We start from the raw sequence: 22,221 nt of genomic DNA on the forward strand, positions 1-22,221 counted from the left end.
ATAGGTGACGAAATTAACACTATTGTGGAAGAACCCGAGTGGCTGCCCAAAGCGCTGATGTCAACCCTCCTAGAAGAGTGGAGGTTATACTAGCAAAGTGGGAAATAATTCTGGACCCAAGGGTCGCCATGTTAAAGTATAGGTGGTTATACCAGGGGTAGCTATGTTAAAGTATAGGTGGTTATACCAGGGGTCGCTATGTTAAAGTATAGGTGGTTATACCAGGGGTCGCCATGTTAAAGTATAGGTGGTTATACCAGGGGTCGCTATGTTAAAGTATAGGTGGTTATACCAGGGGTCACCATGTTAAAGTATCGGTGGTTATATCAGGGGTCGCCATGTTAAATGTCATTTCAGTACAATGATTCTATGATGTTCACAAAAAATGCTGCATGCGAACATGTTAACATAATTATTATAATTTTTTTAATTAAATGATTAATATTAAAATCCTATCAAATAGGTTAAACGGGTTTATTTTGGTGCACAGTGAGGCAGTGGTTAGATCAGGCTACTGAAGCAAAAATCTGCATCTCCTGTTTGTAGCTGCTGTTGTTGTTGTTGTTGTTGTTGCATCCTGCAGGATCTCTGCTCCTCACCAGGTACTATGTGAACCTTAGCAAGCATCCTCAGAGGAAAAAAGAAAAGTGCATTTCTTATTGATATCTGTATTTATCAGTTTGGGACATTATGTTTATCTCATTTAATCTGAGTAATGTATTTGCATTTGGTTATGTCCTTATTCTGATGTCCTATTTACTTTTTGCACTGGCACTGTAAATGAGTCTTTAAGCAACTGGAAAATTATGTGAAAAGAAGATATCTAAGGCTAAGCGGTGTGGTTCCTGCACACCATAGCGTTTAGAGATAATACTGGAGTGGGAGGCTGACAGCAGAATGTGTAATTGGAGTGGTGCTAGTGAAAAATCTTTGCTCTAAAATAAAAAAATGAAAAATCATCTAACTGGAACATTTCTTGCACTCTATTCAGTCATCCTGAGCTTGATATTCATCATAAGGTTGTTAAAAAGCCTTAAAAATCCTTTTTGAAATCCAGGTGCGTCCCAAATTACATACGTATGCACTATTTTGTGCATAAGTATCCAAGTAACTGTTTATCCATTTTGTTGGATAAATAATGTGAGAAGCTAAAAATTCCAATTAGAAAAAGTGCACTTGAAGTACAACGATGGTGAACTTATTCTACTGGAAAAAAAACCAAGTGTGGAATGTTGGACGCTTCGTGCGCTCAACTCTTGCAGCTTTACTTATGTAGCAGGACAAGGCTACCAGGTAGACTACATGTTATCTTAACCGATGTCTTAACCGAGAGATGTCATTTATTATCAATTAGGAAACGGCTTATATTTTCTTACATTTAGTAAAAACTCATTTGACATGATAGTACACTTTTAAAATACATCCGCTATACAGTAGAATACATACATAGAGTGTGTAGTGTGTTGAATGTTATTCCGGACACAGCTAAAGTCTCAGCCATCTTTGTGTCTCAAAAGCTTATGTCTGAGTTGGTGATGATCACATGGAGCCTTTTCTTCCTCTGCTCTCTCCCCCAACCAAATTTTAATGACAGTCTTTTGTCTGTGGGTTTATTTCAGGGCCCAGTTCTGAGGATCAGAGTGTGACGCAACGATCTGTGAATGTTAGGCTTTGAGTGGACTAATTAGTCATGCCTTTTCCATGCTTGTTGTATCCGTGCTGTTTGTAGGTTGAGGCTCAGGTGCATATGTTTATGTGAGAGTCAGGAAAGACACAGGTCACCACACAGGCTGTCACATACAATCTGCATTCAAAACAGTGCCTCAGCCATGAAATCCAGCAATTCCCTGTGTGAGCAGTAGACGCTCACCTGTAAGGAGACAAAAGCTTTTAGCAGTGGGGTTATGGTTGTGTTCATGAGAGACTCCTCAAAACTGCACGTCTCTGCTTTTTCAGCTGAAGCAGCAGTCTGACCTAACATGAAGACAGTTCATCCAGAAAAATACCAACAGACAAAAAGAAAAAGGATGCAGTAGAGGAAAAAGGCACAGTTGTTTTCATTTAGTTACTTTCACTTTGCAATGACGTCCGTGTGTCTTTCCATCCTAGATTATCGTTACTGTGATATCACAAGAGTGAGTGGGTGAATAATTATAGGCTGTATGTGGAGTTATCACTGTAACCAGCATATGATCTGGTTAGATTCTCGATCCAAAAAATGATACAAATATTTTGTGTGTGTGTGTTTGTGAGAGAATGAGAGTTTGTGTCTTTTTACTGTATGAAGGCAAGTAGTGATGCTCAGGTCTAGGAGAAAGTTGAACAGTTCTTGTCTTTCCCTACAGATGAGTGACATCGTGTGCAGTATACCATCGTCATGCCATACACCCCCTAACTATTACTGACTGATAGTAGTATTGATTTGCAAAGATGTAGGCTATAACCAGCATGTCTGTGTGTAGGGGAAGAGGAATACATACATAATGTCAAGTACATGTGTCATCACAGCAAAACAAACAAAAAAATCTAGAAGCTGGTTACAAGTTGGCTGTAGATGCTAGTTGCTAGCATCAGCATTTAGTTAGGGAGTATTTACCTTTTAAAATGTTAGTATTGCTTGCAAAAATGATAAGCAATATCAATAAACCCACAGTATTTAGTCGCTATTCACAATATTGAGTAAATAATCTGTGCATATGTTCTGTATTTAACAACAGCATAGACACTTATTGTATTCTTGTGTTGTAAAGTAACCCTGATAAACATGTTTTATTTTCTTAATTGAACCCCCATTCCTTTGCAAGTGAGGACATCGCATGAAGGCTAGCACAGTTTTATCTGTTTGGCAGCAGGGAAATTCAGCTGCATCAGAGAGAGATGTTTGGATGCTCTGCTCCAAAGTCTGACAGCAGGCCATTATGGAAAAAAATAGGAGTAAAGGACATGTATTAGGGGATACTACACAATTTACTTTTTCAGTCTTCAAGCTGCAGACAGCACATTTTCCCAATAAATATTTAAATCTTCTAAACTTGGCCATTGTGATAGATGGAATCCTGTAGTGACTCACTAAACTCTTGACTCAGGCATAACATGGACATGAACTGGACTGTAGAGCTAATATATATACTGTATGTGTATATATATATATACACTGTGTATATATACAATGTATACATATATATATATATATATATATGTATATATAATCTCGTCGCTGTCAGGCGGAATCCTCGTATCTCCAAATAAAAGTTATTTTTCAGGAAATTAAAAAAACACTGTACCTTATCTGCAATGCACAGGGTTTAGTCCGCGTTGCAGTGGATTGTCTTGTGCTAAATTCCTGTCCTCAGACGAGCACCAGAACTAGGGGGGTCAAGATTTCTTTTTCTTTGAGGCCAGTGTTTTGAAGACATTTACCTCAGAAGACGTGTTGATTCGTTGCGACTCTTCTTGAGGAGAAATATGCCGCAAAGCTCTCCCGTGGAGTGAAGAAGGGGTGGACAGTTGAAGTAACCAATGGAGTTATGAGATTAGCGCTCAAGCTATTTTCAAGACTTTAGATTGGTTAATAACTTGTAAAAATAACAGACCCACGTGGGGACTGACCAATAGCATCGATATGTGAAAAAATATGAAATTGACAAAATTTGGACATAAATTTGGCTGCTATTATCAATCCAAACATTTCATCAGGTTGCAGTTCAACAGCTACATGTTTTGTCATTCATGCTGCTGTTTTTAGCACAGAGCCGTCATCTCCACTAACATATTCTAGGGTGTCTGTGGTTAGATGCTGGGTATTCACTCTGCTTGCTAGGTTTTTCATCTTGTCCTGTCTTTGCAATATTGCTTGTCAAATTTCTGCCCATTCTTCTTGACATCTGTTATAAACGATATCATATATTCCCCTTGTTCAAATCCCGTCTGGAGGAAAAGGGAAAAAATTGATTTATTTTTTTTTTTCTTTTGAACCTTACTGTATTGTTTAAATTGATGTTATGTTTTAAGATAACTCTTGTTTTTCAAGAAAATCTGATCTAGGCCAATAAACAGTCCCTGCTGATAAGGAAGCACTCAAACTAACCATTACATATTGTTAAATCTCACCATCAGATAACTAATAAACCACTAATAAACAACTAAATCTTAAAGTGGCAAACAGAATGCATTCATAACAAGCTGCATAACATCATCCCTGTTATATAACCCTGTTCAATCCTGACACTCGACCCCTGGTCTCGTCACCTGGTGTGCACTCGGCTTGGGATGATCTGCATGGACAGCCAGTGACTCATGAGATTGCTTTGGATGGCGCCGCCCAGAGAGTGTCTCACCGTTTTGAACCACTGTTGCATCAACCAGCTTTACGGTCGGGGCTTCTTCAGGGATCTTTTGACTTCAGCAGGAAGAAAATAGTGTTTGGTCTGTGGTGAACTCTTGGTTGCTAAATTCCACTTAACTACAAACTGTTGTAGAGAAAGGACATTATTTACCTTTACGTTATTTCCTGTCCAGTGTCACCCAAATGAGGATGGCTTCGTTCCTCTCAAGGTTTCTTCTTCCTTTCAGAGTTTTTTCTTGCTACTGTCACCTCAGGCTTGATCATTTTCTCAGGGAAAATTAGAGCTATAGTAATTTTTTATTCTAACTCTGTACTTATGTTTGTGACAATGTGAATTGTTATAAGCGCTATACAAATAAATTGGATTGAATTATAAACAATAGACTTTCAGTTCTCCTTCGAATGCAGACTTTACGTGACCGAATACACAAGATGGCAAATTAAACGCTCAACACTTACATTGTGAACAGTGAAGGACTTCCATCGTGTGGCTCCTGTAAAACAACAATGTCTCTTCAGCTAATAATAATACTAATGCACTCTCCGGCTCTTAACAGTCCTAGACAGAGCGTTAACGCACAAAATACATATTTAGTAGTCTTAAAAAAAGCCTGATCCTGAAAGAAATTTAAATTTAAAGAAATTAAATCAGACTGAAGCAGATTTTCCTGCTGTAATACTGTAAGAATCCACTGAATATCCTGCTGTAGCTGCCGTGATGTTGCCACAGAAATAACCAATGATGCTGACATGGCATAAAAAGAACACTAGCAGTAACACAGCTTTTTAAACCCGAGTTTACTCTTCTCTCTGAAAGAAGGAGAAAAGCGAGACGAAGTGTTAGCTAGCATGAATATGCAGCTTTTCTTAATGCACTGCGAATGTTCTGTTCCGCAACAGCGCAGTCTAAAACACGCCTTTAGCCCTGAACTTGGTGATACGGAAGTCATTTCCAGCGGAGTGGCAAAAAAGACAAATCACGCCTGAAACTAGATTCTTGCTTAGGTTTCAGCACTATATGCTTTAGAGAAGCTTTATCTTGGTGCTGATGTATTCGCCTGCAGCTTAAGCAGATTTTCTCTCCTCTTTGGGCCTGATGAAGATTGATATGGAGGCCCTTAAGCCGAGTTCTGCAAATTAATAGAAGAGGAGCAGCAGCTTCGTTCATTTAGTAAAGCTCCTGCAACTCTGAAACAAAGTGCCTTGTTCTTCTAAAGTGTTACTGCGGAGCAGCTAATAAGTCTTTACATGCTATTATAGGCTTTTCGCAAGACAGACCAGAGAAGCCTCTCTGTTGTTCTTTTTAAGCGCAGTGTGATTGTCATTTATTGAAAGCTGTAATGGGCAACAGGGACATGGCGGCTAGGCGTGCCTTTAATAGCTCTGTGGAACATTAAAAGTGGAGAATTTATTAGAGATCCTTTTTAACTAATGAATCACATGGACTACAATCCCATCATCACACCACTAAAAGCCTTCTTAATTTTTGTGAATAAATATGTAGAAGCGCTCCTTCAGGGACTGATGGAATATTCTACATACTTTTTTTTTTTTTTTTTTTTTTAATAATACAGATTACAGATCATTTGTTCCCGGTAAATATTTGTCATTTCCTAACCTGGAAGTAGATGACAAAAAGTGAAATAACACTGTGTGAGTCTCACTATGTCCATTGTACATAACTGTCTGGATGTGAACACATGTAACACCATATGTGACAATCGTGGGATATAAATGATAATTCCTTTCAGCGGCTTGGACAGAGGCAGTCTGCTCCGCTTCAGGCTGCACGGCCTCTGCCTGCCCTAATGAGGTTTAATGACCTTAATGCATTTCCAGAAGCGCATATAAATGTTGTAAACGAGTGGATGTTATTTAATACCTTGCGCATCAGGAGCGTTCACTGCCTCTCCTTTGTATCAGTAACAAGAGTCATTAACTCAATCTATGTGCTCATTTTAGTGTAAAAACTGCAGACACAGAGCTCGCCGAGTCCACTTGCACGCTGAGAACCCGCAAAAATATGTACCTGCTTTAAGAGCTTTGTAGCCCTTTGAGGATCCTGAAGCAGTCACAGAAGTTAGAAAGAACTTTATGACCAAGCGACAACACACTACCTACGTACTTCTACTTCAGTGTGTGTAGGCTGCTGTTGGCACGATGCACTGAAGCAAAAACACATCTATAATTAATCTTGCATGATTGCCTTTGCTAATCCTTTTTTTTTTTTTTACTGTGTGTTTTTGTGTGTGTGTGTGTGTGTGAGTGTGTGTGTGTTATTTATTCAGATATGCAAGCCAGGTACCTGTTAATCTGGCACAGAAATGAACAAACACTGACATATAATAAAATATATAATCCTGAGTGTAGCGCTTTTATAAAACACCTTTCACTTTTCTGTCTTTGAGAAGTTAAACACACTTAAAATAGAATACAAAATAAATATATCTACACATTCTGACATCTGTTAAAAAGTTGCAAGTGTCATTCTCACAGCAACAAAGATCAGCAGATCATTCATTTCACGTGACACAACAAAGTTGAGGAAAGTTTAACTTTATGCAAATATGTATTGACTCACTGCAGCGACTCTGGCATGGGAATGAATAGAGTAACGCGCTGCTTTTCCTTCATCTTGCATGACATGATGCGTATATACACCGCTTAATCTTATAAACAATGCCAAATCTCCCATCAGAATGGTTGATATTAGCAGCAAGAAAAACGGATTGTTTACAAGTGGAATTCTAGCTGCACCACTCATTGATAAACAATGTTACTATGGCAACCGGTAGAAGAAATGACTACTGGATACTTAATACATGAACGCAGCTTTACAATGGTGATCAAATAATCTCTACAGTGAGATTTTAAACTTTGAATACTGGGAAATCTTTACTCTGATGATCCTGGTGATGTGGATGTAGATTTTGGAGAAAACAAAGTAAAATGTCTTTTGTAAAAATAGTGTAATCCTGCATTATTATACATATTTTAATAAATATTAAAGTTTAAAATGAAATCTTTTTCACTGTTGTAGTTTATGGAAGCTAGCTAAATGCTCCAGCTGGTGAGCAAAATCTGTCATATTAGCAGTTAGTTACTACAGGACTCCAGACATTTTCAGAACCGTCTTGAATAAAAAAAACCTATTCAAAGTGCTTTTCTAGTTCGAAAGTTCTTGTACTACACCATTAGCTGCCACTTTTTACTTGACTTGACTCTATTGTAGTCATATTTTGTTATATAACCGAAAGCATTACATCAGTCGATTCAGAAAGTAATCAGACACATTTTTTTGCACATTGTACTTTGTAGAAGCAGATTTGGCTTTGAGGCTTCTTGGGTCCATCTCTACGATCTGTTCATGCATGAATTTGGACACTTTGTCCCATTCTTCCTGACAGATCCTTTCAGGCTCAATCTGATTAAATTAGGATTGTCTATGAACTGTCTTCTTCAGATATCCCTGTAGATCTTGCCGCCACTTCTGTGGAGTTTCAGTCTCTGGGCTTTGGCTTGGCAATTCAAGGACATTTAAAGACTTGTTCCAAAGTCAAGCCAGCGTTGATGCAGTTGTGTGCTATGGGGTGGTGTGGTGCAGAAAGGTGAAATATTGAGGTATGCACTCTGGAGCAGATTTACTTTAGGAACCTCTGTATATTCATTCTTCCTTCATTTCTGGCCAGTAATCCAGGACCTCCCACTGAGAAGCACAGCTATAACATGATGTTGGCACCACCCTGCTTCACCATAGGGATATATTAGCCAGTCGATGAGTGAGTTGTACCTGGATTTGCCAGATGTAGCACTTGGAGTTCTGCCCAAAGAGGTAATTTTTTGTCTCATCAGACCAAAGAATCCATTTCCTCAAGCTCCCAGAGTCCTTTAAGTGCCTGGCATATGACTTTTTACTTAGGAGTGGCTTCCATCTAGCCACTTTATCATAAAGGGCTGATCGATTGAGTATTTCTGAAATGAATACCCTTCTGGCAGGATTTCCCATCTTTGCACAGGACTTCTGAAGCTCCATTAGGGTGGTCATTATGTTCCCAAGGCCCTTTTAACCTGGTTGCTGAGTTTGGTCAGATGGCCTGCTCTTGGATGAGCTCAGGTGGTTCCAAACCTCTTCTGTTTCACAATGATGTGAAACTGTGCTTGGCTGCTAAAGCATTATCCCCATGCCTACATCTATATCTTGGGGTACCCATGGACAATCAACTGTCCTTTTCCTCTCATGTTGCTAATGTGACACGCTCATGTCGGTTCCTTCTCTACAACATTAGAAGGATTCGACCATTTTTGTCTTCACAGGCTGCTCAGGTACTTGTTCAGTCTCTTGTCATTTCTAGTTGTTCAGTCTCTTGTCATTTCTACCAGCACTGCTCGACTGGTTCCACCACCTCTCAGGGTGAGAGGCAAGTATACTACAAGACTCTTCTCTGTTCTGGTACCAAGGTGGTGGAACGAACTTCCCCTAGAGGTCCGGACAGCTGAGTCACTGGCTATTTTCAAGCATCGGTTGAAGACCTACTTGTTCAGGAAACACTTCAACTAGTACTTCTTTCCCTATCTTTTGCATTTAAAAAAAAAACAAAAAAAAAAAAAAAAACACACACAACCTTTGACACTTTTTCCATTGTAACAAATGTTTTAAACTCATGGTATCTTAAGTATGTAACCTAGTGAGCCAGCATTAATGTAGTCAATGTTAGAGATTTAAGCACTTATGTATGTCGCTCTGGATAAGGGTGTCTGCCAAATGCTGTAAATGTAAATGTATGTAAATGTAAATGTAAAGAGTTCTATGCCGAGTTCCTTGCACTTCATGGGCTGGTTTTAGGACTGATGTGCACTGTGAATTGTGGGACTTCGTACAAACAGGTGTGTGACTTCCTAAAGCATGTCTAATCAGCTGAATTTGCCTCAGCTGGACTCCGGGCCAAATCTAGAGCCATCTCAAGATAATCAAAGCAAACAGAAGGCACCTGTGCTCAATTTGGAGTGACTTAGCAAAGAGTCTGAATATTTTTTTTTTTTAATAATTTCAGTGAGAATTAGCCAAAAACAAACAAAACAGATTGATTGTTTTTTTCTTATCATTATGGATTATTGTGTGTAGCCTAAAGGCAAAAAGTCCATATAATCAATTTTGGACAAAATCTATCTAAAAATAAATTGCAAAAACGGAAGGGTCCTGAATACCCAGTCTGTAATGTACACTGTGATCATTTTTTTTCTCACACTGCTTTGATATAATCACAGAGCTTGTTCTTCTCAAACCCTTGTGATTGCTCTATAGAACTGTATGTTGCTAATAGGGATCTTTCTATAGATAATACAGCAGCATGATGGTATTTGTGGCATCATGCCATCCTTATGTGTATTATTTTCGTCAGTTCCTGAGTTCTTTCAGCATGCACACTGTGGGAAACATTAAGAAACTGTAGAGTTTTTATAGCCATTATACGGCATTTGTTTGCTTTTAGTTCAAAGTAGCCGGTTATTTTCTCTCCACTTAGAGCTCACTGTTACTGCTATGTAATAGGTGTACAGTATAGTGACAGTGGTCTAACCGTGTTTTTTTTTTTTTTGTTTTTTTTTTCTTTTTTAATCATATTCCCCGTTTTTTCCTCAGTTTGCTCACCAATTCCAACTTACATTTAACAGCTACTGTGAAGGGTGACGTGAACACCTTCAAAACACATGACACTTTTTCGAACTGCCGCACCACGGCATCATGTAACACACCAGGAGAAAACCCGCATACGTGAGTTCACAGCTGCATACGTTTGACAGTGTCACCATGATTGACAGGGAGGAGAGCTTGTGTCACGATGCGTAACATTATTTACCTTATATATTTCCTAGAGATTAAGTGTCATTGTCCTGAATACATTCCAGAATAGATATGACATCCTCCCTTCTACTATTTTTATCTTCCCCAGGACACCATTAGTCTGAAGTCTTGCCTGCTATTTCCCTGTGATTCACTTTGTGATGCTTTATGTTGCATTGTGCTTCAAGCAGTTTGTGATATTTCAGGTAGATTTGTTTCAGAATGAGCCATTTTTTTTTTCTTTTCATTTTTCCCCGATATCCGATTCACCATTTTCTGCGGATATCTGCCTGATACTATTACTGGATATCAGACTGGTGTCATCTTTAACAGTTTTTGATTTTTTCCCCTTCTGACTCACTAGCTAATGCAGAAGCAAGCCAGAGATTAATGGTACAGAAAGCTACAGCTAGTAAGCTGCATATCTGCAAAATTGACCGGCTCAGCATTACAGTTAGGAGAATGAATTACTCCAGGAACAGAAATAACTTGTCAGATGTGAGGTATTTTGATTTACTGTTGCTCTGCGGGATCCAGCTGTGCATTGTTGACTGAGAATACACTGTAGAAGAGCTACAACATAGAGAAGTGCTTAAACTCCGAGCTCATTAGACTTAAAAAGTAGCAGGAAGCCACTTAATAATAAGCAGCTCTTCCCAGATTATCCAAGTTGAGTAACAGCATGTTTGTTACTCGATTCTTTTAGGATGCTTTAATTATTTTTATACTGAAAAAAAAAAAAAATAATAATAAAATATATTTTACCTCATTTCCGGGGTAACTGAAATGGAACACGCTTTGGTGTATGTGGTTTTCAGAATGCAATCAAAAAGAAGACGTAAAATCTTGTTACGACGGTTATGCTACAAAAAACAGCATTTACTGTTTGCTTCATTTTCGCTGGCGGCAGCAGTGCATTTTAAGATCCAACGAAAGATCACTTGCGAGTGACGTACTTCCGTTTGGGAGGAGTATAGCGCTGATGTATGTGGCTTGAACAACCACATTCATTTACACCTGTCCAGTTTCATCTGAAATGCGTCCCAGACCACCTCCTGAAGTGGTTTGAACAATCGGATTTATAGCCGTCTCGAAAACGTTTCGGAGGGCATTTAGACCTGGTCTTTTTACAATCAGATAGCTATCGGATTACAGAAAACGCATGAAGTGACCAGGTGTAAAAACCCCCTTAGTTAGCTACCTAGTAAGTAGGATAGTGGATAGTCTCAGTTAGTTCGTCATCAGGATGAAAATTAATTGAGCTTGAATTGGCCAAGAAGGCAGCAAAAGACACAACAGTTAAAATTTATATATTTAATTACAAATGTAATTACAGTTACAAAGAAAACACCAAAAACGTGGTGTTATACAAGTTAATCTAGACAAAATGAGTTACAGGTGTCCTAAATGTAACCAGCAAAGGAAGCAGAGTAAGCTTAAGGAATTAATAATAAAATTACATTCAAATCTTTATGGCACACAAGGTTTTTATGTGCTGCAGTGTATAGATGTGTGTTGTTCTGGGTGGAGAAAGTTCTTTACTTTAACTCTGGGTGATTGTAAATGCTGCGTGAATCTTGTTTCACATTTCACATTGCTTATACTTTACTCGGGTTTACAATTCATACTGGATGTTCATAATCTGCCGTTTCACACTACGTTCCTCAACCCTGGGTTAACACAGCTTGCTAATATTTTTTGCCACTTTCGTGATGTTTGGTGTTTTGCCGTCTGACAGTTTTTGTTAAATGTTATATGAGGTGATTCCGTTTCTGAGAGAAGTGGTAGCTCAGTGGATGCATTAGTGATCGGAAGCGTGTTAGTTCGAATCCCAGGACCACAAAACTACCACTGTGCAAAACCCTTAACCTTCATTTGCTTAGTTGTATGAGATAAAAATAAGTTGCTTTGGATAAGGGCATCTGCCAAATGGCTTAAATGTAATGAATGTGCTTATGTTGCTAAGCATTTAGTTCTAGTAATATTCTATCATAACCCTGAGGAAAAGCCTGCTTTTGACCCTGCTTCTAAATGACCCATGTAAAACATTCCTCTATCCAGGAATAAATGTGGGGTTTAGAACGACATTAACCTGAGGTTAAGTGCAGTATTTAAAACCCTACAGTGACACTTTAAACTCAATATAAACATGCTTTAACATTCCACATTTCTACGTTCACAAGGTTTCTTCAAGGCACGGAGTTAACTTACAGAGTATTTAACTAAGTTTAACCGTGTTATTTATTCTCCACATAACGAGAGGAAAAAACTTCCCAAACCACTGCATGGGACATGAAAATGAGAGTGTAGTGCATTTTGCAGCATTTAAACATTTACACGCTTACCATCACATAAATATTCAGAACAACTTCTTATTAAATACAATATCATATGCTTGGATGTGGTAGCCTAGTGTGTAAGGTGTTAAACTACCAATCGGAAGGTTGTGAGTTCAAATCCCAGGTCCACCAAGCTGCCACTGCTGGGCGCCTGTGCAAGGCTTTTAACACTTAATTTTACACTAATTACTCAGCTGTATAAAAAATGAGATACAGTAAGCACTCTGAATAAGCAGGTCTGCCAAATGATGTAAATGTAACTAATGCTAACTGTAAAGTGATCCTGTGCTAAATTGAGATATAACCCATCACCAATGGCTTTTTTTTTTCTTTCCCACTACTGATAAGTATAAAACCTTTTGTGATTCCAGCTAATCTTGTATTCTAATTTACTACGACTACTAATTTACTACTCCTGAGTAATCTAATACGGACTCACTACTGGTGCTTTTTCTTGGTTGTGTTTACACCATCTCACTGAGTCCTCACTGGGTCACGCTGTGATGATTGCTCTCCGTGGCTGAAGTCACACATGAATGCTTCAGCTTTGAAAATGCTTTCTCTTTCCCCTAATTGTTTCAGTTCTAGCTTTAGTTTCGGAAGATATTCAACCCCACTTTTTTTTTCTTCTTTCTCTCTGTGCCATTTTCGTGTGGGGTTTGGCCGGTGTGAAGCAGCTAAATGCCATCAACTTTCATGCGTATTTAAATATCAAGAAACTCCACAGTGTCCTGCTGTTTTGGCAGCTTTCATTTTGAGCAGAAGAAAAGGTGACAGTCTTCACATTTGAGCTACATTTTGTCCTTGCTGTTTTTCTGCCATTTTCTAAAGGCAAGCTTGACAGCCAGGGTGTTAATTAATAATCTTGATACGTGGCTTTTTTTTTTTTTTTTTTTGCCTCTCATAAAATGCAGCTTTTTGTTGAGTGGGAAGGTGAGTGGTTTGGATTGCGGGCTAATAGACAATAATGCTTAATTCTTAGGTGGCTTCAGACTGCTGCGTTGTTCTTCTTCGGATTTGGGTTCTGCTTGGACAATTGCCTGACGATGGCGTGATAAATTGCTCTTCCCTTCCCCTTGCTTTTTACCTCTCTCACTCGCTTCCTGCAGTTCTGCTGAAGGGAAATGAATGGACCTCCTGTTTGCTGCATCTGCATCTCCCAGCTTGTCAGATATGGCGCATCTGCTGTGTAGGTCTATGTTTTTCTCCTCGTGTGTCTGTGAGTGTGTGTGTGTGTGTGTGTGTGGTTCAATAAAAACGGGAGTCAGTTTAAATTATGCACAAGTGTGCATTTGTTTTGTGTGTTTGTTTTTGTGCGTATCACTCAAGCAGGTCATTTTGTGCTGTGGGCTTGAGGCAAGCAGATAAGCTGTTTGCTAAAACTGGCAATTAAAACTTGATCAAGTCGTCAATTCAAATGGAATGAAACGGAACCAAAAAGTAATTAAAAGGATAGCATGCAAACGACAACAATTATATCTCTTAGTTTTCTATTACCACATTTAATTATTTAGCAGCCGCTTATACATGAAAGTGCACTCTCTGTATTATACACAAATTTACCAAACCTTTGCACCATATACACTCTGTTCAGATAGGTATCCAAGTAGGGTGTGTGTGTGTGTGTGTGTGTGTGTGTGCGTGTGTGTGTGCGTGTGTCAGGGTTTTTCCTTCTTGTTCACAGTTCTAAAACCAGGGTAATTAGAGGAAAAAGACTGAGGAGTTTGGGGTATTTGAGAATTCTTGTAAAATCTCTGCTAGGCTCTATGAGGGTCCAATTAGTGTGTTTAAAGTCACTGGTGAATTGATGGTGTATTCCCACTTCCCCCAGTAAGCACATATGGCCCGATGGCTGAGCATCCACACTGTTAATTAGACTGTCAGGTTGTGTTGGACTCACAGAAGACCAGAAGGAACCTCAAGTTCTCCTTGTAACACTTTCTCTCTCTCTCTCTCTCTCTCTCTCTCTCTCACACTCACACACACACACACACACACACACACACACACACACACACACACACGTGAGCATTATATGGGTCACCAAATGATAGCGGCCCAATGCCACTGCTAGTAAATTGTGGTCATTTGTTAGGTCAGGATTTAGCACAGTGTTAATGTGTTTGGGGTTTTTGTGTGTGTTTTTGCTCTCATTGAAAAGGCTTAAGGATTAACAATAGGAAGTTGTTTCACATGAATGTGCCTCAAGTAAATACTTGAATGTTGCAAGCTTATTTCAGTGCTTGTCTCAGGTCTGATATATACTCCAGGGATGGAGGGAGGGAGGAATGGAGGGATGGGTGGAAGGATGAATCTGTTGTATTTCCACAAATATTTTGAGTACTATGGCTATTGCTAATAACTAGGACTATTTGAATTCCTCCCTTGGTTCAGCGGTACTGGGGTCTGTTACCTGACCTTCACCATCACTCTGATTTAGGTTTAACTTCAAATGTAAACTCACATCAGAATAATATTTCTGGAATAATTAATGGAGCTACTGATATTAGGGGTGTAACGAAAAACCCATTTGAACTGTAAAAAAAAAAACAATCCAACAGTCTCCAATACCGGTTACATCGGTTTACAAGCCTAGATTCAGTTTGAATCGAAAAGGAAACTGATTAAATACAGATACCACCATCAAAAATCAATGCACAATGCCCTGTGTGCACTTAAGTGAGTGCTTATATAACACAAAGCTGAAAGCACATAATTGTCTGGAATGTTTTTATATACTGTAGCTTTACGATTTCCCTTTCCTGATACTCAGGGGCCCAAAGCTGTTTCATCATTGCAATGGCTGTGTGCACAAAGCAAGCTGCATAAAGACATGGTTTGCCAAGGGTAATGTGGAAGAACGTGAGTGGCCTGCGCAGCGCTACTGTGAACTGTGCACTCACCATCCAATTTAATAAGAACCCCTATACACCAGCTCATTCATGTGGTTGCCACGATGGTAAAGAGTGCTGATTTAAGTTATTAATGACTTCCTGCCAGCTCTGACTGGTCTGCTCATTCTCCACTTATCTCATCAGTATGGTGTTTCCACAAACACCGAACTGTAACTCACAGGATGTTTTTTCCTCTTTTATAAACTCTAGAGACTGTTGTGTGGGAAAGTCCCAGGAGATCAACAGTTTCTGAAATACTCAAACTGGTCCATCTGCCACCAACACAACAGAGATATCACATTTTTCTCCAATTCTGTTTGATGTGTACATGCACTGAAGCTCCTGACCAGTATATGTAGGATTTTATGCATTGTGCTGCTGCCACATGATTGACTGATTTAGGTAACTGCATTGAAGTGCAGCTGTTTCTATTAAAGTGGACAGTGAGTGTATATTTACGCTGTAATCAGTTTATCTTGGCGAGCCGACCAAGTGTCTAATTCACTTTCAGGCTGATGTTGCTGAAAAAAACAGTAGATATGACTGTGATTAAAGTTGTAGCATCACTTTTCAGGCTTCTTTTTGCCCACTGCAATGTAACGTAAAATAAAAAAAAAACATTTTTTTTACGTTACACAGTCACAGTCTTCTTTCAGGTGTCATTACTAGCATGTGTAACAAAAAAGTTGCCCTTTATACATTAATGTGTTGATCCGTCTGACACAACCCTGCTCATCAGTCCTACACAAGTGAGAGATCACAAATCAGGTCTGGTAAATGTAGATATAGAGGCTTGGTAGAGAGAAAGACCCTTAACCCTGCTCTCCATCCTGGACAACACCCACCACCCTCTGCACAGCATAATCACCAGACAGAGGAGTGTGTAGACTGTCTGTCATGCTCTACTACAAGACTGGGGAACTCTATTATCCCCCTGGCCATTAGACTACAACATCTCTCATGTATGGTGGGGTAGAAACAAACAATCTGTGGAGAGACTTACAACAGTTTTTCATCTGTATTTACTTGCCTTCATTTGCTGCTACTGGACATTTGCTTTGTCTGTGTTGCTTGAATGTTGCTTGCTCCTGGATCAATAAAGTATCTATCTATCTGTCTATCTATCGATCGATCGATCGGAAGTTTCTCATTAAAGAAGGACTGTGATATTTTTCATCAGGCCAAGTCCAGGTGCCAAATAACAAAGCTAAATTTTAGAAATGAATCGCTAATCTTTATTCCTCGTCCAGGTCACGCTTTTGAATTGATTGTGATGTTATTCAGTCATTGGAGCCTGCAGCTTCATGCTCGGACAGTTAGATTCACATCACATATGCTACAACTTGATCAAATATAGATGTTTAACCTTTTTTTAGTTTAGTAGGTAGCTGTGTGTGTGAGCGACTGTGTGAGCGACTGTGTGAGCGACTGTGTGAGCGACTGTGTGAGCGACTGTGTGTGAGACTGTGTGTGAGACTGTGTGTGAGACTGTGTGTGAGACTGTGTGAGAGACTGTGTGAGAGACTGTGTGAGAGACTGTGTGTGAGACTGTGTGTGAGACTGTGTGTGAGACTGTGTGTGAGACTGTGTGTGAGACTGTGTGTGAGACTGTGTGAGCGACTGTGTGAGCGACTGTGTGTGAGACTGTGTGTGAGACTGTGTGTGAGACTGTGTGTGAGACTGTGTGTGAGACTGTGTGTGAGACTGTGTGTGAAGCCACTTTCCTGTCAAAGTGTATCTAATAAAATGTTTCAGTAGCTCATGTTTAAACACATGTTGAGTGAAAACACTGCTGCGAGAAACACAATAGAAGCTGTTCTACACAACAGACAGAGACTTGTGGCCATTAATGTCCTAATTAGCTGCTATGAATTTAAAAACATTTGAACATTTTAACGTGGAGCATTTTTCTGTTGGTGACCCCTGACCCCAGTGTTTATTTTAAGGTGCGTAGTGGCTGCTAATCAGTGGATTATCAGTGTATAGTCACTTTTTTGGGGTTATTAGTTACACATCTAATTCCATTTGTAACGAAGTTTTGTTATAGATGTCACCTGGATATACAATTTCTGGGCAAATGTTAGTGGACATCTGACCGTCAGTCCCACGCTATTGGCAGCACACAATTGTGTAGCCTGTCTCTGTGTAGTAGCATTACAACTTCCTTTCACTGGAACTAAGGGGCACATGAATGGGTGTGGAAAGATTATGCCTTATTTTACCGAAATGACCAGAACAGTCATACAGTAGTAGATGTATTCTGTATATCCTGACCATCACAACTGTGTGTTTGTTTTCCCCATCTGTTACCACATCATTATGTCAGTTGTATTTGTATTCTGTAGCATTATGTCTGTGTCTTTGTATTGCTGTATTATTATCTCCCCTTACTTGCACTAAGTGGACTAAGACTGTACAGAAGTGTAGAAACAGAATATAAATTTTATAGTTTAAGATTAAGTTACTATAGAACTCTAACATCTATCCATCATGAGCAAGCCAGAGGTGATGGTGGCAAGGAAAAACTCCCTGAGATGACATAAGGGAGAAACCTTAAGAGGGACCAGATTCAGAAGGGAACCTCATCCTCATTTGGGTGACACTGGAAAGGAAATAATGTGAATGTAAATCATGGCATTTCTAACAGTTAGTAGTTAAGTGGAATTTAACAACCAAGAGCTCATGATGAAACAATGGGTTTAAGAAATAGAATGGGTCTAGGAACTGTGTTCTACACAGACCTAACAAATTCCTGGGTTGTTGATCAGAGGATTGGGGTTCGAACCGCAGCACTTTCAAGCTGCCACTGTTGGGACCTTGAACAAAGTGCTGTATCATGACTGACCCTGCGCTCTGACATAAACCTACAGAGGTGGTATATGCGAAGAAAGAATTTCACTTTGCTATAATGTATATGTGACAAATAAAGGCTTCTATTCTATCCTATCCTATTCTATACAAGACATCATTAGCTGACCTCACAACACTCTTGTGACTATATGATCACAAATCCCCACAGCCAATATCTAGATGAAAGCCTTACCAGAAGAGTGGATTAATGTAGTGGTAACAGCAAAAGGAGACTTAATCTGGAATATGACATTTGTGTCATTGCTTCTATTGAATTCCTGCTCATATTATTGTATTGGGTTTTAATTAAAGGGCAAATAAATGTTATCAGGCACAACAACACTCAAGGGCATCTGATCAGACTCCTGGTGAGCATTGTGACCAGCCGGTACAAGCCTAGTGTGGGTCAAGCAGTGAAATGCTGCTTTAGGCATGTGTGTCACTGCAGACAGAGTTCACATGGATTAGGTTTGTCAGGTACAGTATATGTGTGAGGAAAAAAGATAATCTGTACTTTAGAGATCATCACTCCTGAACCAGTTTGTCTTTATTCTCTAAGGGATAGTGTGCATATATTAGCATGATAATACAGATGTGTTTTGGAAGAACAGAAAACAGAGGGAGGGGAAAGCAACTGAAACCTTTTTTTTTTTTGAGATCATGACATAATACAAGGCTGAAGTTCCTGCATGAAAATACTTCACCAGTGGCAAGTCAGTATTTACAACATGCTTGCATTACCTCAAGGTGAACATTTGGGGCATGCATACATTTGCATGCATTTGCATGTGTAAGAAGTGTGAGGACCTCAACGCTTTGTTTCGAACAGACGAAGTCGATAAATCAAAACGAAGTGGGCTGTTAAAATGAGTGCAGCTGTTTGGTCGGCACGGTGACACAGCGCTGTGCAGGAAGTGAAAGCAAGCGAACGAGTGTGCCATATTCGGGGATGAATATTTATAAGTCAGTGCTTTTGAGCACCTCCCCGTTAAGTAAAATAATTGGTGGGACTACAGAGGCTAGTAGATCCAGGCTGTTAGGAGAAGTGCACGGGTTCACACTTGTCACTTGTTTACGGAGATGGACAGTAAGAATGTCTGCTGTTAATATCATTAATATCAAGAGCAGTTTTAGAAATCCAGACACGCCCGCTGCCAATCTGCTGACGCTGGGCTGCTTTTATTAGTTTTTTATTAAAGCTGTTAATGGGGTTGTAGGCTGGAACAAGCTAAAAAGTCACGGCGGATTTCTAAAAGTTTAAGTAACTCTTTTACTATGGTTTGGAGCATGGTGGTTGTGAGTTCGATCCCAGGTCCACCAAGCTGCCACTGTTGGGCCCCTTAGCAAGGCCCTTAACCCTCAGCTGTATAAAAATGAGATAAAGAAAGTCACTCTGGATAAGGGCGTCTGCCAAATGCTGCTGTAAATGTTTGCTTCATATTATTCATAAGTCGTTAAATGCCAGTCAACCCTAAACTTTCAAAAAGCACAAAGAGCCTAAAATGACAAAATAATAAATGGAGAAAGAGTAGTGTGTGCTAAATTCTAAATAATCCCCATCCCAGAACAAGTCCATGGGGTAGAGTCAGACATGATCCTGCTCCTAATACCAGGATGGAGCTCATCAGTGTCAGTCCAGGTGGTGGAGTTTGTTTCAAGCAGGATTATTATGCAGCTCAGCTACCACAGACACACTAACTTCCTTCTATTATGTACAGCAACACTTATATGGTCATAAACAATTAGCTACTTTTATTTGTCATCATACTGTATATGGATTTGTTTTGAATTGCCTTCTTTTTTTATGGAGTTCATTTTTATGGAGAAATGAAATATGGTTAAAAATGTGTGTAATTGAATATCATGATTATAAACTTCAGTACAGTTGATGTACAGTATATTAAAACAAATCAGTCATTCTGCCAGTTAGATGATTTTAAACCCTATCACTTGAGGTTCATATTAGTGACTTTAATTGTTATCTAAACTCAAAAGATCTGCAAACGATGTACTTTTTTTTCCCCTAATAATTATTCTTATCAGGCTGCTGTAGGTGATTATGAGCACTTGACAGTAGGCTTGTCTAGATGAAAATGCTTCCTTCAGTAATGTTAAAGCAGACCACGTTAGGGCTTCCCCAAAGACTCCACCTCAGTGGCCCAGCTTGTCTCCCCTACTCCCTCATTTACTCACCTCACAAGTGTCCAAGTGTTTGCAGCTTTTCTGGAATAAGTGGACACTAATAATGTTGCTCTTTGATGCATTCATAACCTTTTTTTGCCTTTCAGTGTCTGTTTCTGCAAGAGAGAGAGAGAAAGAGCGAGAGAGAGATTTTCTTGCTTTTTATGAGCGTTGGACTGAAACGAAGGAAAGACATATTTTTAATGAATTCTTAAATAAATGACAGTGCCTTCTGAGCCATAGGCATTCCTGACCAGCTGTGTGAAAGAGAGAGAGAGAGAGCGAGAGAATGAATGCTGGCTAGTAGTTTACATCGTTATTTTTATATATGAAGGAACGAACAAACTGAAATTCGGTAACCTTCCATCCTAACACAATCTCTTCACACAGAATAAATTCGGCCTGTCTTGCAGATTTCTCTATAGTTTTGCTAGGAAAAAGCACAGACAGGTCCCGGTGGTTTCGCTGGTGGGATGATGAGTTATTAATTACAAACGTTATTGCTCTGGGTCACTGTTGGTCTCAGTCTACTCCAAGACTCTAAGGAGCAGAGCAGAGGAAAATATTTCCTCCCAGCAGCGACTTTAAATATACCTCCTTGAAAATCTTTATATATATATATATATATATATATATATATATATATATATATATATATATATATATATATATATATATATATATATAAAATCATTCTTCTTGTGAGATTAAAGGCTGTAATCTTTGGTGCATTGTCATGGTGAAGCCAGTCAGCGTAGGCAGTTTGATTGATGGTCCTGACACCACTCAGAGCTGACCCTCCTCCACAGACTTGATGGACTTTTGACCCTCAGGCGTTTACTGCACCAATGAACGTTTCCACGAGACACACAGAAAAACACCAGCTGGAGCTTAATTGGACTGACATGAGGCGTAGACATGTTGCATTGTACACCAGTGCTGCTTTGGCTTGTACATGACTTGGACTGAGAGTCTAGGTTGTTTTCTTGTTTAGGAGATTTGTTTGCGAGTCAAGACTGGAGACGACGTTGTATGTGGTGAATAGGAGTGGAGAGTTGATGGACTCGGCCAATACTATCCAGATAGAAGTCTAATTAGCTTTGGACTCATGGTGCGGTACTTGTGTTTTGGCTGCTGCAGATCTTGGCCTGTTGCTTTCTCCCTCTCACCATATGTGCCTCGCACATGTAGCTGCCCTCCAGCTGGTGTAGTGTGGAATAAATAAGTTTAAAATCGGGAAAAGTTGTAACCTAAACAGACCCTACAGAATTTCTGTTTTTGCCTGAATGTCAGTGTTTGGTTGAAGCATGCCGTCTATAATGATTAGTCAATACGGCCTTCAGATTATATCAGATTAACAAACTGAGTGTTTATTTTTGTAGCAGCGTGCTAACGGAGCATGCTGTGCTGACATACAGCTTCGGGGTCCTTAGGATTGACCTTGTGTGTGTAGTTTTACATGTTCTCCTCGTGTCTACGTGGGTTTCCTCTTGCGATGAATGAATATTTATGTAGTGCAGCCATCTGTAACTGATTTGTCCTCAGTGTCAGAAATCAGCCTACTCCCTGCCCTCTTAGCCATGTTTGCCTCTTGGTATGCGTCATGAATATACAGTATGTGACTGTTTACGTGCTTGAGGTTTTAACTGCTGGTTTTATTTCTTGAAAGATTTTCCTACCATATTGCGTTAGTATTGACTTTGTAGTCATTTGTAGGTTCCTGTAATTGTAATGATCTAAATCTCACCCATCATCTTGATCATCAAAAATACA

The 22,221-nt window shown here is 39.4% G+C and overlaps 1 protein-coding gene across 3 annotated transcripts in view; it reads left to right on the forward strand.

Annotated features, from left to right (window-relative positions):
• Positions 1 to 22,221, forward strand: part of ascc3 (activating signal cointegrator 1 complex subunit 3) — a 147,728-nt gene that overhangs the window by 33,079 nt on the left and 92,428 nt on the right. The gene's annotated exons all lie outside the window — the stretch shown is intronic.

Source organism: Tachysurus vachellii, chromosome 5 (genome assembly GCF_030014155.1).
Source record: "Tachysurus vachellii isolate PV-2020 chromosome 5, HZAU_Pvac_v1, whole genome shotgun sequence".
NCBI lineage: Eukaryota > Metazoa > Chordata > Actinopteri > Siluriformes > Bagridae > Tachysurus > Tachysurus vachellii.